The sequence below is a fragment of the Anser cygnoides genome, chromosome Z (genome assembly GCF_040182565.1).
Source record: "Anser cygnoides isolate HZ-2024a breed goose chromosome Z, Taihu_goose_T2T_genome, whole genome shotgun sequence".
NCBI lineage: Eukaryota > Metazoa > Chordata > Aves > Anseriformes > Anatidae > Anser > Anser cygnoides.
This window is the reverse complement of record NC_089912.1, coordinates 52554136-52577567: the sequence shown is the minus strand read 5'-3', so window position 1 is coordinate 52577567 and position 23432 is coordinate 52554136. Positions and strand designations below refer to the sequence as shown.

General features: G+C 41.3%; 1 protein-coding gene across 34 annotated transcripts in view; it reads left to right on the top strand.

Moving 5' to 3' along the window:
* PTPRD (protein tyrosine phosphatase receptor type D) overlaps nucleotides 1-23432 on the top strand; it is a 1327869-nt gene that overhangs the window by 285601 nt on the left and 1018836 nt on the right. For 31 of the 34 annotated variants that reach the window (XM_066988380.1, XM_066988378.1, XM_066988352.1 and 28 more), the window contains one exon: nucleotides 16960-17032. The gene's annotated coding sequence lies outside the window, so the exon portion shown is untranslated. Of the gene's footprint in view, nucleotides 1-15858; nucleotides 16027-16959; nucleotides 17033-23432 lie in introns of all 34 variants that reach the window. The other 3 variants (XM_066988357.1, XM_066988361.1, XM_066988360.1) reach the window with 1 other exon arrangement.

Below are 23432 nucleotides of genomic sequence, written 5' to 3'. Positions count from 1 at the left end.
CAACTTCAACGCTGATGATGAGCTTCGGGACCCAGGGTGCCCTGAGCTGGAGGACCATGGCAGTGGGAATGATAAACTCCCAACTGACCCTGAATGTGGGCGGGATTTGCTGGTCCACCTGGATCCATACGAGTCCATGGGTCCGGATGGGATTCATCCCAGGGTGCTTAAAGAGCTGGCTGACGTCATCACAGGACCTCTCTCTATTGTTTTTCAGCAGTCTTGGGAATCTGGAGAGGTCCCAGTAGACTGGAATCTGGCAAATGTTGTGCCAATCTTCAAGAAGGGCAAGAAAGAAGACCCTAGCTTGTTGACCCCCATGGCCACACTCCCACATCTCCCCCTTCTTTATTAACATAAAAAAGTGCGATTAACACAAATCAAGAAAGCACAATTAACACAAACTAAAACACAGAGAAAAACTTCTGGGGATACTAATTCTACCTTTACCAAACTTTGTAACCACATCCCTAGGAGAGGCAGGCACTGAGTGCTGCCCAGCCGGGGGGGCTTTGGCTGCCCCTCCAACTCCTGGAGTCCTTGTTTGTGGGTCCTGCATATGCCAGCGGGACCCTCCCATACATTTTTAGCTGGAGTCCAAACCACAGAGGAGAGTGATGTGATCATGTTAAGGCAGATGATGAGATGGCTGGACGGACCCATCGTGCTGACACCCATGTAGGACCGATTCCTGTTAAAACACAAGCACAACCTCGGCCCCAAGTTATTAGAGTGTAGGGCCCTTCCCAATGATTGGTGCTTTAATTTTTTACCACGACTTGTGCCCTTTCTTTAACTGAGTTTCTCCCAGATCGCTCTCCCAGATCTGTCTGTCTCCCAGATCTGTCTGTCACCTTTTCTCCTGCATGGACAGATGCAAGAACCTTCCTCTGTCCATCAATTTAAAAATTTAAGAACATAGCATGCTTTAGCTATCTTTTCCTGGGGGTCACACCCCTATTCCCCCTTTTTTGTTTTAGAAGCACAGCTTTGAGGGTACCATAGGCCTGTTCAATAATTGCTTGACCTGTGAGGAGAATGAGGTATACCTGTCAGATACCCCACTGTTGAAAAAAAAGTGGGTTGCATGGGCCCCATATCCTGGCCCATTATCTATTTTAATTATTTTTGGAACTCCTAATTTCACAAAAGCTGACAGAAGATGTTTACACACATCCTTTGCCTTTTCCCCTGCATGAACAGATGCAAAAATACAATCAGAAAAGCTATCAGTTGAAACATAGACATAGCAAAGTTTTCTGAGTTCTGGCAAGTGTTTAACAAACAATCCTTTAAGTCTATTACTATTAATGCCCATGACTCAGGGAGCATAGTTGGAAATGGTAATCCTGGTTGAAGTGCTCCCATATCTTACATGACTTCATTAATTTTTCTCAGATCATATAACAGTCTCCATTTTCCATTCCTTTCCTTGATTACAAACACTGGAGTGTTCCAGGGCTAATCATGAAGGGAAACAGATCCGGCCCCTTTTCAGGGCCTATAAGGCCTGGATCAAAAGGAAAGTCCAGGTCACCAGCGGGTGTAACAGCAAAGGCCTGCATTGGCTGTAGCAGCGGAGGGGCTGATGGCATAGCAGGCAGATCGGTGGATGAGCCCGCAGCTCCCTCACTATCCGCCAAACCACACGTTTCTGATTATGGTCCCACATGGCTCTTTAAGGCCTCAGAGATTGCTTGCCAGGTGCTGAGCAATCCCGCCGCAACCTTGTCGTTTTTAGTAGCAGAGTCCCACAACTTGACCTCAATTTGGTCCCCTGTTTCAGGATCATAAACCATCTGATTCATAATGAAGGGAATAAGCTGTAAGGTTACCAGGACATTCTTTGTTTCTAAGGACATATGATTCCCCATAGCGCACAACTGCTTACTTTCGGCTAGTGAGGAGCAGTTGTGTACACAGGTCCACTTCCCTCAGCTTCAGCTTCTTTCCAGCTCCGGTGCGCTTATTTCCAGTGACTTTCAATACGAGCTTCTTTCCAGCTCTAGTGCGCCAATTTCCAGCGACTTTCAATACGAGCTTCTTTGAGCAGTTTCCTTAGTTTGGCCGAAACTCTCTTCATGAGGCGATCAATGTCCCCGTTCCTGTCCTGGTCCCTGTTCTGCTAGCCTGTCCCTATTCATTCCTTTTTTGGTTTTGTTCCTGTTCTGTTAGCCTGTCCCTGTTCCTGTTCTTCATGTCCCTGTTTGTTTTCTTCATGTCCCTGTTCAGGCTCCATTTGTGGCATAATGACCACATGGACACCGGGGTCCTTTTAGGATCAGTAACTGCTGCTTCTTTATTGATGACATAACTTCAGCTCTCTCTTACTGAGGGCCTAATTTATCTCTCATATTGAGGACATAACTTCATTTCCCCTTAATGAGGACAGGCTCCCTTATACCATTCAACCCACAGCAATGACCAATGAACTAACTGTTCATTGGTCAACAACTTTGCCCGGCAACAGCAAACACCCAGCAACTTCCATGCCTTAACAGCTGAAGAACAAGCAACCCGAGATGGCAAGGCATCTCCTGAATCACCCTTCTTTGTTCCCTCTAAACTCTTTACATTCCTGATGGTCTCATCGTTAAGAGTCCTATGTTATCACCAACCATGGGGCTTGTTGACCCCCATGGCCACACTCCCACAGCTTTACACACTAGAAAATATCAATAGAATGAAAAAATAAAAATAAAAAATCATAGCTTGAGAGTTTTCTACCAGGTTAATTAAAAAATACTTTTTTTTTTTTTCTGTAATATTTTATGCACACACACACAATGACAGTTCCCTTCATCTTTCCTTTCATGCAGTTGAATTTGTGAAAAAAAGTGCAGTGTATTTTACAACAGCAGTCCACTCATTTTTATATATATATCATGATTTTTTGGATATGTGTATGTTTGACATTTCCCAGAGATAGTTCTTGACTTATTGAAAGACTAAAACTGTACAAGAAATAGATATGTGTACTGGTCAGGGGTGTATTTCTTGATATAGCACAAGACTAAATGATTGCATAACTTTTCAGATTTTTTTATTCTGTTTCTTTTTATAACTTTTCAGTTTGCCAATGCCTGTTTTGTATTATTTGTGTGATATATCAGCTGAGCCATTAGTAGGGCTCAGGAGGGTGCCTTGAGAGAGGGGCCATACCTCTCACAGATGTCCCGTGAAGGTCAGGCCCCACCCTGTGGTACACAGCCCCCAGCAGGACCAGCTGCATGGGGCAGTGGTGGCTAGACCCCATCTCACAGCAGCAGCAGCAGGAGGTGAAAAGTTCCACAGCCAGGCCCAGGTAGACCGGGGTGGTGCTGGGTCAGGGGCTTAAGGGCCTTGACTCCTTGGGTGGATCCTGGCTGCTACTGCTTTCCACTTAGGCCCTGCCTCTTGCAGCCAGACAGAGGTGAGTGTCTCCAGGTCTAGCTTCCTCTGTTAATCAAACACAATCAGCTTTATACACTCAGAGTTGTGCAGGAGCAAATCTCTTGGCCATGGGGAGAGGACAGTCATGTTTGTGTCATGTCCATTCTACTCTAATAGACCTGTTTCAGGATCAGGGTGTGAAAGGTTTTGCGCTTATTCTGATTAAAAGCAGATACTGGTGCACCAAACTAGCTCTATCGTGCTAAAGATACTATTTTGTTCATACTCTGTCAAAAGGCTGTTCAGGAAGTTATTTATTTATTTATTTATTTATTTTAACCAGATATGTCCATGAGGAACTACTGTTTCCAGAAGAAGAACAAATTTTATATTAATTTAGGAGTTCTGCAGTCAGTTTTACTGTTTAGGTTTGATACAGCATTGTAATAGAAAATCAGCAAACTTTGTCAAATACAAGGTAAAAATGTTCTGATGTCATTCTAATAGGTGAAAAAGGGTTAAATACATTTTCACTTTATCTGTCCACAGGGGCTTGTTTACTATAGTTTAAATCTCTACAAAACAGTGGCCTGAAACACCTCTGTTTTGCTTCCTGTGCTACTACATTCCCACAGGGGCAATGCCATGTTTCTTTATATTATTCTTTGTCCTACTGCCTCTAAATAGGAATACTACTGAGAATGACTTTACTGGAGGAGAAACACTGATTTACTTGATTGTAAAGTCATTCCTGGAAAGCTTGTGCCATACAAGGGGGCGTGTACTGGCAACGAGAGATGCCGAGAAGGCGGAGATACTGAATGCTTTCTTAGCTTCAGTCTTTGCTTCAAGGACTTCCCCAGCCCCTAGCACTCGCCCCCCCCTCCCCCCCCCCCCCCGCCCTCCGCCGGACTCCTTGACCCTGGAGGGAGAAGAAAGGGTCTGGGAAATGGAGGGCTCACCCCTGGTTGACAGGATAGCGGTTCGGGAGCATCTGAGTGGGATCAATGCACACAAATCCATGGGCCCCGATGGGATGCATCCACGTGTGCTACGGGAGTTGGCAGAGGTTATCGCCGAACTGCTCTATGTCGTCTTTGAAAGGTCCTGGAGAACAGGAGAGGTGCCTGAAGACTGGAAGATAGCCAATGTCACTCCGGTCTTCAAGAAGGGCAAGAAGGAGGATCTGGGAAACTACAGGCCAGTCGGTCTCACCTCTGTCCCTGGAAAGGTGTTGGAACAGCTTGTTCTGGATGCCATCTCCAAGGAATTGGAAGAGAAGAATGTTATGAGGAGTAGTCAGCATGGATTCACCAAGTGGAAGTCATGCTCCACCAACCTCGTTGCCTTCTATGATGGCATCACCAGCTGGGTAGATGGGGGTAGAGCAGTGGATGTCATCTACCTTGACTTTAGCAAGGCTTTTGATACTGTCTCCCACGACATCCTGCTAACAAAGCTGATAAAGTGTGGGATAGACGAGTGCACAGTAAGGTGGGTTGAGAACTGGCTGACTGGCCGAGCTCAGAGGGTGGTGATCGGTGGCGCAGAGTCTGGCTGGAGACCTGTGACTAGTGGTGTTCCCCAGGGGTCGGTGCTAGGTCCGGTCTTATTCAACATCTTTGTTGATGACCTTGATGAGGGAAGAGTGTCTGTCCTCAGCAAGTACACCGATGACACAAAGCTGGGAGGAGTGGCTGACATGCCAGAAGGCTGTGCTGCCAGTCAGCGAGACCTGGACTGGCTGGAGAGATGGGCAGGAAGAAACCAAATGAGGTTTAACAAGAGCAAGTGTAGAGTCCTGCACCTGGGAAGGAACAAGCGCACGTATCAGTACAGGCTGGGGGACGACCTGCTGGAGAGGAGCTCTGAGGAGAAGGACCTGGGGGTCCTGGTGGACGACAGGTTGACCATGAGCCAGCAGTGTGCCCTGGTGGCCAAGAGGGCCAATGGGATCCTGGCGTGCATTAAAAGGAGCATGGCCAGCAGGTCAAGGGAGGTGATCCTCCCCCTCTACTCTGCCCTGGTCAGGCCTCACCTGGAGTACCGTGTCCAGTTCTGGGCTCCCCAGTACAAAAAAGACAAGGATCTCCTGGGAAGAGTCCAGCGGATGGCCACAAAGATGATACGGGGCCTGGAGCATCTTCCCTATGAAGAAAGGCTGAGAGACCTGGGTCTGTTCAGCCTGGATAAAAGAAGATTGAAAGGGGATCTCATCAATGTTTATAAATACCTGAGGTGTGGGAGACAGAGGGATTTGGCCAACCTCTTTTCAGTGGTTTGTGGGGACAGGACAAAGGGTAATGGCCACAGGATGGAGCACAGGAAGTTCTGCACCAACATGCGAAAGAACTCCTTCACGGTGAGGGTGACAGAGCACTGAAACAGGCTGCCCAGGGTGGTTGTGGAGTCTCCTTCTCTGGAGATATTCAAGGCCTGTCTGGATGCCTACCTGGGCAGCCTCCTCTAAGGAACCTGCTTTGGCAGGGGGCTGGACCCGATGATCTCTCGAGGTCCCTTCCAACCCCTACAATTCTGTGATTCTGTGATTCTGTGATACCCTAAGAGAAATACTGTGTGCAGTCTTTTGGTGAAAATGAGAACAGGCAAGTGCCAATTCTTAGTAGGCTGTCCCCACATTTGAAATGAAACTACAGCTGTTACCTTCAGGATCTGCTAGCTGTTTTGTGGATTGATACACAGGTGATTTTGAATCACCTGGACTAGTGGGTTGAATGTGGGATCAGGAGAATATTTTATCGAAACATTCCTATCTTCAAAATGACGGACTCAATCCATTGTCATATACAACTGCGTTTCACCAAGTTTGAAATCATTGTAAAATCACCTTAAATAAATGCTCCAGTCACAGTGATAAATTCCCTTGCAGTTCGTCATTTTTTACAGTTCTTTACTTACAGTAAAAAAAAATAAATAAAAAAATAAAGTAAAATAAATAAAAAAGTCTACAAACACAGACATCAGTTCAGAATAATGGGATCTTCCTCAGTAAGTGAGAGACAGCAACACACAGCATCAACACTTCTGTACATTTTGGCATCTTATGAGCTGAAGTTCCCATCTTTCCAGTTTACTTGTTCCACCTCCAATAGTAAAGAAGGCTATAAGAGTTTTGAGTTGCTTATTAAAAGATTATAACAGGAAAGTAGGAGAAGGGATCTTTCAAAAATGAAATATCTGTAACATTCAAGACAGACATGGATTTTATTTTTATTTTTTTTTAATTTTTATTTGGTTTCAGTTTTTGCTTTCAGTGTACTGTGTTCTGGTCACCTAAGGTAAAGAAGGTATCTTTACTGGTTCAATAAGGCACTTGGCACCACTCTGGAATTGTGAGATATATTTAGAACCATAGGGTAAGACTGAAGTCAGCTTTAGAATATGCATATTTTTTTTCCATGTGATGATTCATATTCCTAAATATAATCATACTACGAATACATTGAAAGTCTTTGTCACTTAGTCTAGTGCTTTGCCCTTAAACCTTCTAGTAACAAACAAACAAACAAACAAACAAAAAGAAAGGAATTAAAAAAAGAAAAGGAAAGGGAATTAAAGAAGAAAAAAAAATGCTATTAGAAAAGTAGCTATTTTAACTCAATTCTTCCTATCCTGGAGAACATTTCAAAACTTCATTCCTCTTGGAAATACTTAGTTTCTTACTAGTAAAATTAAAATTAATTGCAATGTTAGTAATTAACACTCTAATTTCTGGTAACTGCAAATTTTTAATTCAGAATTGTTGAGAAATATGAACGGTGTTGTTAGACAGTGGTTCAATAACGTACACTTTGACAAAAAAAGTCTCTTCAGAGATAAAATGCAGATGTTCTTACCTCAACATACTAAAAGCAAAATTGAATTTTGCAATTTTAAAATGAAAAATTATGTAATAGTATATTTCAAAGTATATAATGGAAATTAATGATTTGTTTAACAGAATTTTTATTTGAAATTTTTTAATTGAATTTTGAAAATGACCCACCAAATAGATTTTCATGATATTTCACTTGTTTACTAGATAAGGAGAATGAGGGCATATATCTGTTATTCCTGTGCAAAATAAAAATGGTATAAACATATATTTATTACCAGGAACTTTTATATGAATAGATAAATGTTGCAAGGTGATTTGTTGTTTTGTTTGTTTGTTTGTTTGTTCTTTACCCAAATATTTTTATAATTATAATTCCAGGAAGGGAATAATTTCATTTAAGATATAGAAAAATTATAGTTTTAATTTTTCTTACTTTTAGATAAAATTAGCATAACTAAGCATGGGTCTTGGATATATACATATACATATACATATACATATATATATATATATAATTTTTTTTTTTCCAAATTACAGTTCACTGGAAAAAAAACAAAAGTAGCCAACTTTTAAGAAAAAAATGCATAATAAATATGGTTAATGCACACACACACACACACAAAAAAATCATTTCACTGTTAAATAAGAAAAAGAAAGAGAGAAATTACATTTTAAGTGATAATTTTGAAGGAAATTACAATTATTCAATTGCCTGAGCATGTTATAGTTTTACCCTGCAATTTGACATTCAGATGATTAGATCACAGGCGAAGCGCTCACACCCGCCCATAGGGACAACTCCTCCAACGGCACTCTCCCGTCAGCTGGGCTGCAATGGTCTCCACCAGGCACGGTGCTTTCTCTAGGAAGTCAGTACACACCCAGACCGACTGCCCGTCCAAACATGCGGCAGTTCAGGTCTCCGGATGCAGGGAGTGTCTGAGCCTCTTGTTGCCATCGGCGGGAGGCAGAGAGACTGCTTGCGTGAGGTGCGAGCAGGTGGACGACCTGGTCCGCATGGTGGCGGAACTCAAGGAGGAGGTGCAGAGGTTGAGGGATATCAGGGAGTGTGAGTGGGAGATAGACTGGTGGAGTGACTCCCTGCAGGACCGGAGAGAGAGGGACCAGGGTGAGACGCTCCAAAGGGGGGTGGACCCCCTGCCCTGTCGCCATCGGGCAGAGGGAGGGGACCTGCGAGTTGAGGAGGAATGGAGACAGGTCCCTGCTCGACCTCGCAGGAAATGCCCTCCCCTTCCGGTGCCGCCTTCCCAGGTGCCCTTGAACAATAGGCTTGAGGCCCTGGAGCTTGTGAGACTGGTAGGTGAGGATGAGGTAGGAAGCCTACCCAGGAGGATGCCTGAGGTGAGGAAGTTGACTCCACGCCTCAGGACTGCCTCCACCAAGAAAGAAAGGAGGGTGATTGTTGTGGGCGACTCCCTCCTCAGGGGAACGGAGGGCCTTATTTGTCGGCCTGACCCCACACATAGGGAAGTCTGCTGCCTCCCTGGGGCCAGGGTCAGAGACGTTACCAGGAAGCTTCCAAACCTGGTTCGCCCCTCTGACTATTACCCGCTTTTGATAGTCCAGGCTGGCAGTGACGATGTTGAAAAGAGAAGCCTCAAGGCTATCAAACAGGACTATAGGGGGCTGGGACGATTGGTGGAGGGAGCGGGAGTGCAGGTGGTGTTTTCGTCTATCCCTACGGGGGAAGGGAGAGGCACGGAGAGGACACGGAAAGCTCGCGTGGTTAATAGGTGGCTCAGAGGCTGGTGCCAGCACAGAAATTTTGGGTTTTTTCACCATGGGGAGCTTTACACGGCACCTGGCCTGATGGCCCCAGACGGGTCCCTATCTCCAAGGGGAAAACGGATCCTAGGCCAGGAGCTGGCAGGGCTCATAGAAAGCGCTTTAAACTAGGTAAGAAGGGGGACGGGGCTCAAACAAGGCTTGTTGGAGCTGTGCCGGGGGAAACAATGGCTAGGCCGGGGAAGAAGGCGATGGCCCAGCTGAAGTGCATCTACACTAATGCACGCAGCATGGGTAACAAACAGGAGGAGCTGGAAGCCATCGTGCAGCAGGCAGGCTACGACTTGGTTGCCATCACGGAAACGTGGTGGGACCGCTCCCACGACTGGAGTGCTGCAATGCCTGGCTATCGGCTCTTCAGGAGGGACAGGCAGCACAGAGGGGGTGGTGGCGTGGCTCTCTACATTAGAGAATCTTTTGATGTTGTGGAACTCCAGGCTGGGAATGATGAGGTTGAATCCCTGTGGGTTAGGATCCGCAGGAAGGCCGGCAAGGCTAGCTTCCTGGTCGGGGTCTGTTATAGACTGCCGAACCAGGATGAGGAGACGGATGAGGAGTTTTATAGACAACTGACAGAAATTGCAAAATCGTCGGCGTTTGTCCTCGTGGGGGACTTCAACTTCCCGGACATATCCTGGAAACACAACACGGCACAGAGAAAGCAGTCTGTAAAAAAGCAGAGAAAGCAGAGAAAGCTTCCTGACGCAGCTGATCAGTGAACCTACCAGGGGTGGTGCCCCGCTAGACCTTCTCTTCACAAACAGAGAAGGACTGGTGGGAGATGTGGTGGTCGGAAGCTGTCTTGGGCAGAGTGACCACGAAATGGTAGAGTTCTCTATTCTTGGCGAGGCCAGGAAGGGGACCAGTAAAACTGCTGTATTGGACTTCCGGAGGGCTGACTTTGAGCTGCTCAGGACGCTGGTTGGCCGAGTCCCTTGGGAGGCGGTTCTGAAGGGCAGAGGAGTCCAGGAAGGCTGGGCGCTCCTCAAGAAGGAAATTGTGATGGCACAGGAGCGGTCCGTCCCCACGTGTCCAAAGACGAGCCGGCGTGGAAGAAGACCGACCTGGCTCAACAGAGAGTTGTGGTTCGAGCTTAGCAGAAAAAAGAGGGTTTATAATCTTTGGAAAAGAGGGCGGGCCACTGAGGAGGACTACAAGGATTTAGCGAGGCTGTGCAGGGAGAAAATTAGAAAGGCCAAAGCTCATCTGGAGCTCAACCTGGCTACTGCCGTTAAAGACAACAAAAAATCCTTTTACAAATATATCAACGCGAAACGGAGGACTAAGGAGAATCTCCATCCTTTCCAGGATGCGAGGGGAAACCTAGTTACTAAGGATGAGGAAAAGGCTGAGGTGCTTAATGCCTTCTTTGCCCCAGTCTTTAGCGGCAAGACCAGTTGTTCTCTGGATACCCAGTGCCTTGAGCTGGTGGAAGGGGATGGGGACCAGGATGTGGCCTTCGCTATCCATGAGGAAATGGTTGGCGACCTGCTACGGAGCTTGGATGTGCGCAAGTCGATGGGGCCGGATGGGATGCACCCGAGGGTACTGAAAGAACTGGCGGAGGAGCTGGCTGAGCCACTTTCCATCATTTCTCGGCAGTCCTGGCTATCGGTGGAGGTCCCAGTTGACTGGCGGCTAGCCAATGTGACGCCCATCTATAAGAAGGGCCGCAGGGCAGACCCGGGGAACTATAGGCCTGTCAGTTTGACCTCAGTGCCAGGAAAGCTCATGGAGCAGATTATCTTGAGGGTCATCACGCGACACTTGCAGGGCAAGCAGGCGATCAGGCCCAGTCAGCATGGGTTTATGAAAGGCAGGTCCTGCTTGACGACCCTGATCTCCTTCTATGACCAAGTGACGCGCTTGGTGGATGAGGGAAAGGCTGTGGATGTGGTTTACCTTGACCTCAGTAAGGCTTTTGACACCGTTCCCCACAACATTCTCCTCAAGAAACTGGCTGCTCGGGGCTTGGACTGGCGTACGCTTCGCTGGGTTAGAAACTGGCTGGGTAGCCGGGCCCAGAGAGTTGTGGTGAATGGAGTCAAATCTGGTTGGAGGCTGGTCACTAGTGGTGTCCCCCAGGGCTCAGTACTGGGGCCGGTCCTCTTTAATATCTTTATCGATGATCTGGATGAGGGCGTCCAGTGCACCCTCAGTAAGTCTGCAGATGACACCAAGCTAAGTGCGTGTGTCGATCTGCTCGAGGGCAGGAAGGCTCTGCAGGAGGATCTGGATAGGCTGGACCGATGGGCTGAGGTCAACTGTATGAAGTTCAACAAGGCCAAGTGCCGGGTCCTGCACCTGGGGCGCAACAACCTCAAGCAGAGCTACAGGCTGGGAGATGAGTGGCTGGAAAGCTGCCTGGCCGAGAAGTACCTGGGAGTATTGGTTGATAGTCGGCTGAATATGAGCCAGCAGTGTGCCCAGGTGGCCAAGAAGGCCAACAGCATCCTGGCCTGTATAAGAAGCAGTGTGGCCAGCAGGTCTAGGGAAGTGATTGTTCCCCTGTACTTGGCTCTGGTGAGGCCGCACCTTGAGTACTGTGTTCAGTTTTGGGTTCCTCGCTACAGGAAGGACATGGAGGTGCTCGAGCGAGTCCAGAGAAGGGCGGCCAAGCTGGTGAGGGGTCTGGAGAACAAGTCTTACGAGGAGCGGCTGAGGGAGCTGGGCTTGTTCAGCCTGGAGAAGAGGAGGCTCAGGGGCGACCTTATCGCTCTCTACAGTTACCTTAAAGGAGGCTGTAAAGAGGTGGGGGTTGGTCTGTTCTCCTACGTGCCTGGTGACAGGACGAGGGGGAATGGGCGAAAGTTGCGACAGGGGAGTTTTAGGTTGGATGTTAGGAAGTACTTCGTTACCGAAAGGGTTATTAAGCATTGGAACGGGCTGCCCAGGGAGGTGGTGGAGTCACCATCCCTGGAGGTCTTTAAAAGACGTTTAGATGTAGAGCTTAGCGATATGGTTTAGTGGAATACTTAGTGTTAGGTCGGAGGTTGGACTCGATGATCTTGAGGTCTCTTCCAACCTAGAAATCTGTGATACTGTGATCACATTTTGAAGTAATTATGTTACCTCTTTTATAATATTTGAAAGCTGTTAAAAGGTTTAAAAGTTCAAGAAGGTGAAACTGTCTCTGTTTATCTGGTGATATCAGATTGAAAAATCAATGAATTAAACAAGTTAGACTTAAGGTTGTGAGGAAGGGGGACCTCAGATGTCAGTGTGAAGGCAACAGACATAGGGAGACCATGCTGTAACCTTTATTAAATCATGAATCTTGTTACAGAAATTAATAATTCGTTTTCTGCTTTCAAACCATATTGTACTTCAAACCATCTTATACATCATAGAATGTTTCAAGACCAGTATAGATGAGACCCTGACCAACTTGATCTAGTGGGTGACATCCCTGCCTATGGCAGGAGGTTTGGAACTAGATGATCTTTAGAGCCCTTTCCAACCCTATGATTCCGTGATCCTATGATTCTATGATTCTGTGATTCTATGTTCTACTTGCATCTGCACAGAATGCATGTAATGTGAGAGAGAAGTTGGGTGGGAGAAAAGGTTGTAAGTTTTGGTTGACTTTGATTTGTTCCTCGACATTGAAAAGGGAAGAAATTCAGAATGACAAGACTGTTAGTATCAAAATTCAGATGTTAAACAGTACTAACTAGTGCTACTACTACTAATACTACTGCTACTGCTGCTACTGCTACTACTACTACTACTAATAATAATAAATTGATAAATGTGATGTGCCATGCATAAAAATATACGTAGATTTCTTAAAAACTGCATATTTCTTTACTAGCCTTAGTACTTATCACCAAGGATTTTGATATGCATTCCAGTGACCCAGTCATGAGATCAAACACATAACACAGTATCTATAATATCCAGTTATTTTGTCTAGTTATTATCTTATTGCAATTCCATATACACATCTAAAATCACAATCTAAAGAAGAAAAAAAATATATATATGAATTTAGATTTGTTTCGGTGCAATCTGAGAATACATGCGAGTAAGAAATTCTTGTTTGCTAGCAATTATTTTTGACCAGTAGCTGGAAATATAACTCTTGCAGGCACCTCCAAGTTTCTACTTTCACCTCCTTGCACTCTATATAGTAGAAAAGAGACCTTTTTATTGTGTTATCAAGCTCACTTAGCAAAAGAGGTTTTGCATTGTCAGAAGCTTCCCAGTCCATATTCCTTTTCAGTGTTCTTATATTTCCACAGTGGCAACATACAAAATTTCTGTGTAATCTCATTTACTTTCTGCTTTGTAGTATATCAAGACTATTTATGATGAGATTTCTATTTCTCTATGTGCTTGATTACTAAAAGGCCATAAGTTCTTAAATCCATGATCATGATGAAATTTAAAGCCAGAAAAAAAAAAAAAAAGGATCATTCTAACCATTCTAATGCTACTCTGCCAAATACATTGTTGTCATTTATTTGAGTTATTTCCTATTTAACGAAAACTCTTAGCCATGCTTTCCCTTCCAACAACAACAGAACTAAAATCTTGAGGAACCAATAGGGATTATATCTGGCATTTCTTTTAATGTAACTGAGTCGCAACATAGTTATAATTTTAAGAAAATAAGAAATTCTTTATCTGCCTATTTTCAACACCTTTCTTTGATCAGTGCATTTCAAAAACATCTTTTCTCAGAAATGGCTTTGTTTTAAGACAAAGACAGTCTTGATTAGTTTTTTCCATTTATTGCCATTTCCTCACCATTTATTTTTTTTCTGGATCTTTGGGGGTATTGTGGCCACATGTCTCCACAGATTTTTTTTTTATTTATTTATTTTTAAAAAGGGGTGGGGGGAGAGAGAAGTGTTTTTCAATCTCAGTATTGCTAGGTGGGTGGAAAAAAAAACACGAACTCTACATGTCTACTATTCAAAGTCATGAATCTCATCAGTGCTAAAGAGAATCACATAATCACAGAATGCTTTAGGTTGAATGTTGTCCATTCCCTCTGCTGAAATAAGGCTATGTAGAACAGGTTACCCATTATTGTCCAGATGACTTTTCAGTATCTCCAAGGATGAAGGCTACACAGACTCATTTGGTAACCTGTGCAAGTGCTCAGTCACCCCCAAAGTAAAAAGTAGGTCCTTATGTACAGACAGATATGACTTCCTATGTCTCCATTTGTGCTTATTACCTCTTGTCCTTGTCACAACTGGAAAGAGCCTTGTTCCGTCGCTTTAGTACCCTCTCTTCAGGTATTCATCTACATTGATACGCTGAGCCTTCCCTTCTCTAAGCTAAACAGTCCCAGCTCTCCCACTGATTCCTTTGGAGAGATATTCCAGTCCCTTCATTATCTTCATGGCCCTATGTTGGACTCTCTCTAGTATATCCATGTCTCTCTTGTACTCAGGGGGCCAGAAATTGATAAAGTATTCCAGGTGTGGCCTAATCAGCACTGAGGAGAGGGAAAGGGTCACCTGCCTTGACATGCTGGCAACACTTCCCCTAATGCAGCCCAGGATGGTGTTGGCCTTCTTGGTGGCAAGAACACATTGCTGTCTGACATTCAGCTGGCTAAAGTATAACTTGGACCTTTTCTACAAAGCTGCTTTCTATATGGGTAGAACCCAGCATGTACTGCTGCATTGCAATATTCCTCCTCAGCTGTAGAACTTTGCAACTCACTTGCTGAACTTTTTGAGGTCCCTCTGGATGGCAGAAGGACCTTTGTGTGTGTCCACCTGTTCCCCCAGTTTTGTGTAATCATCAAACTTTCAAAAGGTACACTCTGCCACCTCGTCTGGATCATTAAGTTGTTAAACACCACTAGCTACTGTCCTCAAGCTGGACTTCATGCCACTGACCACCACTTTCTGGACTGGACCATTCAGCCAGTTTTCAATCCACTTCACTGCCTGCTCATCCAACCCATACTACAACTGCTTCTCTATGAGGATGTTTTGGCAGATAGTGTCAAATCCTTACTGAAATCCTTGTAGACAATATGCACTGCTTTCACTTATGTCCCTTGTTTGACTTGACTGAAAAAAATTTTTGCTTGGGATAAAATAACTCTGAACTTGTGCAAGATTTGCTGCTTCAGCAGGGTGCACATAAATATATGGATCCTGATGGGATTCATTCTAGGGTGCTCAAAGAGCAGACCGATGTTATCATGAGACATCTCTCCATTTTTTTAAATTATTATTATTATTATTTTTCCAGTGGTCTTTGGAATCTGGAAAGGTCCAATTTGACTGGAAGTCTACAAATATGGTCCCAGTTTTTCAGAGATCTTGATAGATTAAAAGGCTGGGCAATCACCAAATCTATGAATTTTAACAAGAGCAAGTGATGCTGCACCTGGGATGGGGTAATCCTGGATATACACACCTGGATATATTTATGTATCAGTGTTCATTAAGCACAGCATAACTAGCTGGTTGAGGGTAGTGGTAGTCCCGCTCTGGTTGGCACTGATGTGGCTTCACCTTGAGTACCATGTGTAGTTTTGGGCACCACAATATCAGAGGGACATAAAACTATTAGAGTATTCAAAGAAGGCAACGAAGATGGTAAAAATTCTAGAGGACACAATTTATGAGGAGTGGCTGAGATCACTTGGTTTGTTCAGTGTAGGGAAGAGATTAAGGGGGAGCAGAGAGGAAAGCATTGTTCTCTTCTTTCTGGTGAGCAGTGATAGGACCAGAGGGAACAGGGAAGGGAACTTACAACAGAAGGAATACCAGTGGGAACATACAACAGGGAAGTTGTCTTAGCAGCAAGACTGCCAGAGTTCAAGAAACATTTGGACAATGCTCTCAGACCTATGGTTTAATTTTTAGGTCATCCTGTGTGGAGCCAGAAGTTGGACTCAGTGATCCTTGTGGGTCTTTTCAAACTTGGGATACTCCATGATACTAAATTTTGAATATCTAGCAACCGAAACATAATTATTTTGCCTGAAGGGTCAAAAAAGCCAACATATTCCACAAGAGCAGAAAGGAAGGAAGGTAAGAATAAGAGGAAGAAGAAAGAGAAAAAAGAGAAAGTGAAATTAAAAAGGATAGAAATTTTGATTGATAGAAATGTCCTTGTCTCAAAAGCAATTATCTTTTCCTTCTACACTATAAATATGAATTCAGAACAATGTGGAGTGAAGCTAGGGGACAAATAAACACATCCAAAAGCAAATTATGAAGATAAGCATAACTAAAAGGAAAAGCACTTTTTAAATTGCTTCTTCCTACAGTGACATTCACATGTATGTAGTAAAGATGATTCCTGCATTCAGTGTGTAATTAACAATTTCATCAGTTTTTGTTAGGGTAGTTTGTAGGACTTCTACTAGCCTGACTTCTAGTTAGAAAGAGTTGAATAAGTAGTGTTAGAATGGACATCCGTATCGTAGGGATTAACATTTTTTTGGCAAAAAACAAGCAGATAATTTTGGTATTGGCAAGGTTACCATTTTGTTTTCACTGATTGTAGTTTTATAAAAGGTAATTTACTGATTAATGTCTTGTCTGTGCATGTATTACAGGTTTTGTTAATATCTCTTCTGTATTTACATACTAAAGTTTCATACATAAAATTATGAAGATTTTTATTCTAAAAAATAGTACTTTGAAACAGTTGTATTAGCAGTGTCATAGCAAGAAAGTGTAGTTAAGGCACTGGGGTTTTTTAAGGCACAATTGTTTTTGCATTAACACTCTAATCAGAAAATATTTATATAATTTAATATATAACCATTTTATTTTGATCTAGACTGTTTTACATCTGAGAGGATTACTTTAGTAACTCCACTTATTTTTAATGATAGTGGCTTGAGGAATTTATTTAGATTCAGTGTACTACCTTTTCCTGAACCCTTTAAATCAATTGGTATGCAGATATGCAAATTATGCTTTATATTTATTTATTTTATTATTTTTTTTTTCCAGGGAAAACTTGAAGAGTCTTACACTTTTCATCCTCCAGTCATTGATTGCGCTGTGAGGACACGGTGGTGAGGTGGTAAGTTAATTTAGATCTTTTTTGATCAGTTAAAGTGTCATTTCAGATTTAATTGGTAAAATACTATCCTTTTAGAGTTTACAGTGTCTGTGTAACAAAACTTGAGAATTGTCTTCCTTGTTTTTTTGGCAAACCCCAAAATTTTAAGTCTAAAATTAACTTGTTATGTAGGAAGTCTGAATTGTATCAGATTTAATCTATATTTACAATTTCAACTTTATATCATATAAACAGCACAGTTGTTCACACATACTCAATGCCTACTTTCCAGAAATCCTAAGCTTCTGTATGTCTCGGGTGAATACTTTTGTATGAAATTGGGTGATAACTGTAATTACTTATGTAGAGCTTGCATCCCTCAGCAATGTTTGATAGTGACTTTTATCTTCATAGGTTCCACCCCACCCCATTCCCTACCCCTCACTCCCACCACTATAGTATGACAACTGGGTAAAGGCTTTTCTTTTCCTGAATGCAAGAAAAACAGATTTAAGAAGTGACTGTGTTCCCTGGCTGAGTAAATTTTGTGAAGATTTAGTAAATTATATCATGAGCTCAGCTGATCTTGGCAACAAACTAATAACATGTACAACAGTCTAATTTATATAAATTTTTAGGGGCAAGTGTGCTTTCTAAAAGAGATTTCTTTAAAATTTTTACTTTTAGACCCATAGCAAAGATAACAGGAGTGATTGTGGTGGCTACATATTTCTACGTGTTAGAACAATTCTGAGTAATGAGCAGTCCAGTAGTCTCTGGACTTGCCATTGTTTAATTCACAATTCAGATAATTAAGACAGTTGTTTTCTGGTTTTATGTATTATAATTATTTTTTCCTGTTCTCCAGATGTTTAACCAGCCTTAATATATCATACTCATTTTATTTTGCTACAGACTGAGAGTTAATGTTACTACTGGAGCTTGAGTACTAAAAAACACAGATCTTGATCTTTCAGTGAGATATCATATGGCTTTTGTTGAGATAAACTTTTTTTTTTTCCTTAACATGTATCCATCCATTAATAAAACCAGAATAAGAATTTTACAACTTCAATTGTACATCCTTATTATGTGAAAAGATTAATGTTCCAGAATTTAATGAGTACAAGAAAACCTTTCAGGGTACTAGATAAAAACTAGAAAACTAGAAAACTAGAGTTGTATGCTATTTCACATAGGAAATATAGGAACAGAAATTGGTATTATATGAAGTACATCGATTGCAGAGCTAAGATGCTAAAATGTAGCATGAATTCTTATTCTTTACTTTGTTATATTCTCATTTCTACATGGATAATTTAAAAAATAAACAGGCTAAATCATATGTGACATTAAAATATAAAGATCACCCAGTCCAGAGTATGTTATTGCATTAGTCTTCTGAACGGCTTCTGATTGTGATACCCATTCAGATATAATGTCATCTACTACATTTTTATCTGAAAACAAAAGTGATTTCCCACAAGCAGTGTATTTATTTGAGTGAATATTACAATAAAATTCCACTTTGATTAAAAAAATAATAATAATAAATAAAATTGAAAGATTTTTTTTCTTGCCTTTGAAAAATCAGTAGCAGATTAAAGTATGATCTAAATCATGCCATCTGGTCATCCTCTAATTTACCTAGATAAAATATAAATTCCTTTAATTGAAAGTAATAGGATCATACCCTCTTTACTATAAAATTCCAAATAGTTTCCCCGCAGTAATGTATTTTGCCCAAATTAAAAAAGCATGTTCTTAAATCCTGTTCACATTCTTTAACTAAAATCCAATAAATTCAAATCCAATTTATTTTTTACTTCTCTTTCACTAGTGTTTATTTGATTAAATGAGAAGTTAGTATTAATACTTACATTTCACACTTATAGAGGCCTTCATCCCTGTAGTTAGACAGCTGCTATTTTCTTTTAAGATAGTAAATCTTGAATAAAGGCATTTTCTCATAATTTCCTGTCTCTTTATCATTCACAAGAAATTTCCTTGAATTAATCAATAATAATAAAAAGAGAATGGGAAGAAAATAATAGAAATAAATAAATGCATGACTCCAACTTATACCAACGTTTTTATTATTTTAGCTTTGGTTTATAATTCACTTTTATAATTCTGAATTTAGATATACAGTGAAATGCAATTTTCAATGTCCATGTATTTTCTATTTCAAATGTTATGGAAAAAATCATTCTGAATTGTGCAAACTTCATCTCCTGCACAAATTAATTTAGCAAAAGTTTCTAATAAATAAATAAATAAAATAAAATAAAATAATAAAATAAAATAAAAAAGGCTATTCAAACCAGAATAGATGTTTCTTCTGTTGTGTATCCATTTATTTAAACAGAAATATGGTGTTTCATCTTTCTCTGTTTGGTAAGCACTGTCTTAACCTTGACGGTGTCAGCATGCTAATCCTTGCAAGAGCAGAAACATAAAAACTCAACTCAGACTTCAACATCTCTCAGATTGCATGTGTGAACTTGAATGAACACTAATTTTAATGATAATTGAGCTACTTCCAAAGAGAGAAAATATATCCTCATGATTTAAAATAAATTTCTTGTGGTTTATGAAAAAGTTGGAAAGTGTATGTATAAGCAAATAAGATGCAATATTTTACCTTTCTTGATCATACAGAAAAAGAAGAAACTTTGTAAGGTTATTTTGATAAAATTTATATTATGAATAAAAATACCTGAGTATTAAATTAATGTATTAAAATTCTAGTACTGAGAGTTTTATAGCGCAGCAAGCCAAAATTAGAATATTACACCTGTAACCTCTAGGCCATATTTCTGAAGCCAGTCTAGATCAGTTGAGTTTGAACATTACTTTAACTTGGCAGCTATTTGGTTCTCTGAAATGTGTTGGTGGAGTGAGTTCAAATGCTGAAGATAAAGAACCACATTACGAAACTATTGCATGTTATGACAATGATTCACATCTTGCAATCACACCAGAAGGGTCAATGCCCAGATATCTGTGTAGAGTCAACTGTACCTCAAATCAAAATACAGGTCTTGTGGATCAAAATTGTACATTGTGGAAAAATAATCGTTATCCCCCATACAGCTGGCAGTACTTTAGTTGTGGTTAAAAAAATCCATTTCATTTAGCCACTTACATCAGCACAAAAGTCACTTTATCACTTAATTAAGCTCACAATTATGGAGAAAAAGAACTAGCGGGTGGGGAAGAGCAACTGACACCATCTACCTGGACATGTGAAAAGCATTTGACACTGTTCCGCATTATATCCTTGTCTCTAGATTGGAGAGACATGGATTTGATGGATAGACCACTCAGTGGGTAAGGAATTGGCTGGATGGTTCCACTCAAAGTGTTGCAGTCATCGGCTCAGTGTCTGGTAATAAGTGGTGTTCCTCAGGGGTCATTACTGGGACTGGCTTTATTTAAAGCCTGTGTTGGTGACATGGAAGTGTGCACCCTCATCAAGTTTGCCAATGACACCAAGCTGTGTGGTGCAGTTGACATGCTGGAGGGAAGGGATGGCATCCAGAGGGACTTAGACATTCTTGAGAGGTAGGCCTGTGCGAACCTCATGAAGTTCCACAAGGCCAAGTTCAAGGTCCTACGCCTGGACTCAGCAATGCCAGGCACATTGTGGAGAATGATTTCTTGGAGAATGGGTTGAGAGCAGCCTTCAGTTAAGGATCTGGGGTCACTGGTTGGTGAGAAGCTCAATAGGAGCTAGCATGTGCACTTCCAGCCAAGAAAGTCAACAGATTCCTGGACTGCATCAAAAGAAACGTGGCCAGAAGGTCAATGGAGGTGATTCTTCCCCTTTGCTCTTGTGAGACACCATCTAACATACTGCATTCAGTTCTGGGTCCCCCAGCACAAGAAGGATATAGACCTATTAGAATGAGTCCAGAGGAGGGCCATGAAGATGATAAGAGGGCTGGAGCACCTCTCCTATGAAGACAGGCTGAGAGAGCTGGGGATATTCAGCCTGCAGATGAGAAGACTCCAGGGAGACCTTATAGCAGCCTTCCAGTACATAAAGGGGGCCTACAGGAAAGCTGGGGAGAGACTTTTTATCAGGGAGTGTAGTGACAGGACAAGGAGTAATGGTTATAAACTAAAAGAGGGTAGGTTTAGGTTAGATATAAGGAAGAAATTCTTTACAATGAGGATGGTGAGTTACTGGAACAGGTTGCCCAGAGCAGTTTTGGTTACCACATCCCTGGAAATGTTCAAGGCCAGGTTGGATGGGGCTTTGAATAACATGGTCTGGTGGGAGATGTCCCTGCCCATGGCAGGGGTTTGGCGTTAGATGATCTTTAAGGTCCCTTCCAACCCAAACCATTCTGTGATTTTGTGAAATAGAAGGAAATATGTAATGCCTTTTACTATCTGCATGCTGACTGTAGTAGCTGAGTCAGAAAAGATAATCTGTAGAGTTATAAACCAACTAATATAATTTGACAGAAAGAACACATTGCCGCTCTCCAAGTATGCTTTTACCTTTCATGACCAATTAGTTATGAACTCACTAAATTCAAGATCTGTGGTCTAATTGTGACATAATAATGTTTTTTTGGTTTTTTTTTTTTGGTTTTTTTTCTCTTTTATTGTAAATTAATTTTTTAAGAAACATAACTTTGCAAATAACATTTTTACTGTGACCTATTATACATATATGTCAATCATAAATATCTTATTCATACCTTATAATCACATGCTCACAGGTAAGTGAATATATTCACCAGTTTTCCTGATTGTTAGAATCATTTAAAGAAAAATATTGTTTATTTAACACAGTACATTTTAAGATCTTGCACTGTTTTGAGAGATGTTATTGCTGGAGAAGGGTGGATATATGACTAAAAAGTAATTTATCATTCACACAGAACAACTCCATATCTGAGTCATGATGTGTTGTGTGGCACTCATGAGAAAACTGCAGTGAAAAAGCTGTTTTCCACTTGCATATTTTAGATTTGTTTTTTCATATTCATATTATATTATAGTTCTTATCTCAACAATATTTATGGTATTGACTGAAAGTAATAGAAATTACAAGTACTGGGTATAAAATTAGCAACCTTCTAAGTCTAATTATCTCCTCTTTCTATATATATGTATATATATTATTTTAATAACCAATATTTTATTTTTTACAGAATAGCACCAGTTGATCTTGGTAAAAGTAGGCTTTATGTGCAAAACTGGACTAATGAACTGCCATGTGATCTAGGAAAAGTGCAGTCTCTCCAGCATAATCAGGGGTTGATCAGATATTCTGTGATTCTATGGTTCTACAGTTCTATGTCCATGAGAAGGACAGGAGCACCTCAGATATGTTTTTGTTTGTTTGTTTTGTTTTGTTTTTAGCTTTTCTGTTTATCTGCTGTCTAAAGAAAAAAATACAGATGTCTGGCATATTTTGAACAAAATATCTATTCATACATAAGGGTTTTTCAGGAACACCTCACCTATGAAGACAGGCTAAGGAAGTCATCTTTTTTTTTTCAGCATGAAGACAATGCTCTGGGGAGACCTTATAGTGTCCTTCCAGTACCTAAAGCAGGCCTACAAGAAAGCTGCAGAGGGATACTTTGTTAAGAAATGTAATGATAGGACAAGGAGTAATGGTTTTGCACTAAAAGAGATTTATTTAGATTAGATATAAGGAAGAAATTCTTTACAATAAGGGTGGTGAGACACTGGAACAAAGAAGTGGATGTCCCATCAAGGGGCAGGTTGGATGGGGCTTTGGGTAACCTGGTCTAGTGGGAGGTGTCCCTGCTTATGGTAGGAGGGTTGGAATTAGATGATCTTTAAGGTCCTTTCCAACCCAAGTCATTCTATGGTTCTATGACATATTAGCAAGCTCATATTAGTTCTGAAATTGGAATACATATACTATTTTATTTACATGAGATAAAATGTATTTATCTAATTTATTGGAAAGATTAAGCAAAATACAAGAATTGTGATTCAAGAACACTAGTGAAGATTAATTACTACATGTGCATTTCTGGCTTAAAACCTTGGTCATTCCTAGCTTCTCACTTGATGGAAACTTAACTAGTTTCCTAAAGACTCGTACCAACATTCAGTTGTTGTTTTTTTGTAAGTCAGCTGATGAGTAATTATTATTTTTTGTATGCATCTGATAAGTCTCATATTATCCAAACATTATCCAGAATTACAACTTTCCCTGTATTGTTTTAATGTCTCAAATACCATATTTATAATTGCTATTCATTAAATTCCAAATTGAAAATCTACATTAGGAAAAATAATCATTTCTAGAAAATCAAAAGACCTGATACTGACTTCATATTGGTGTGTGAGCTAGAGGTTAATTTGTGTGGAGCTTTTTTGTTTTTGTAAACAATAGTCCGGATTTACAAAACTTGAGCCTGAA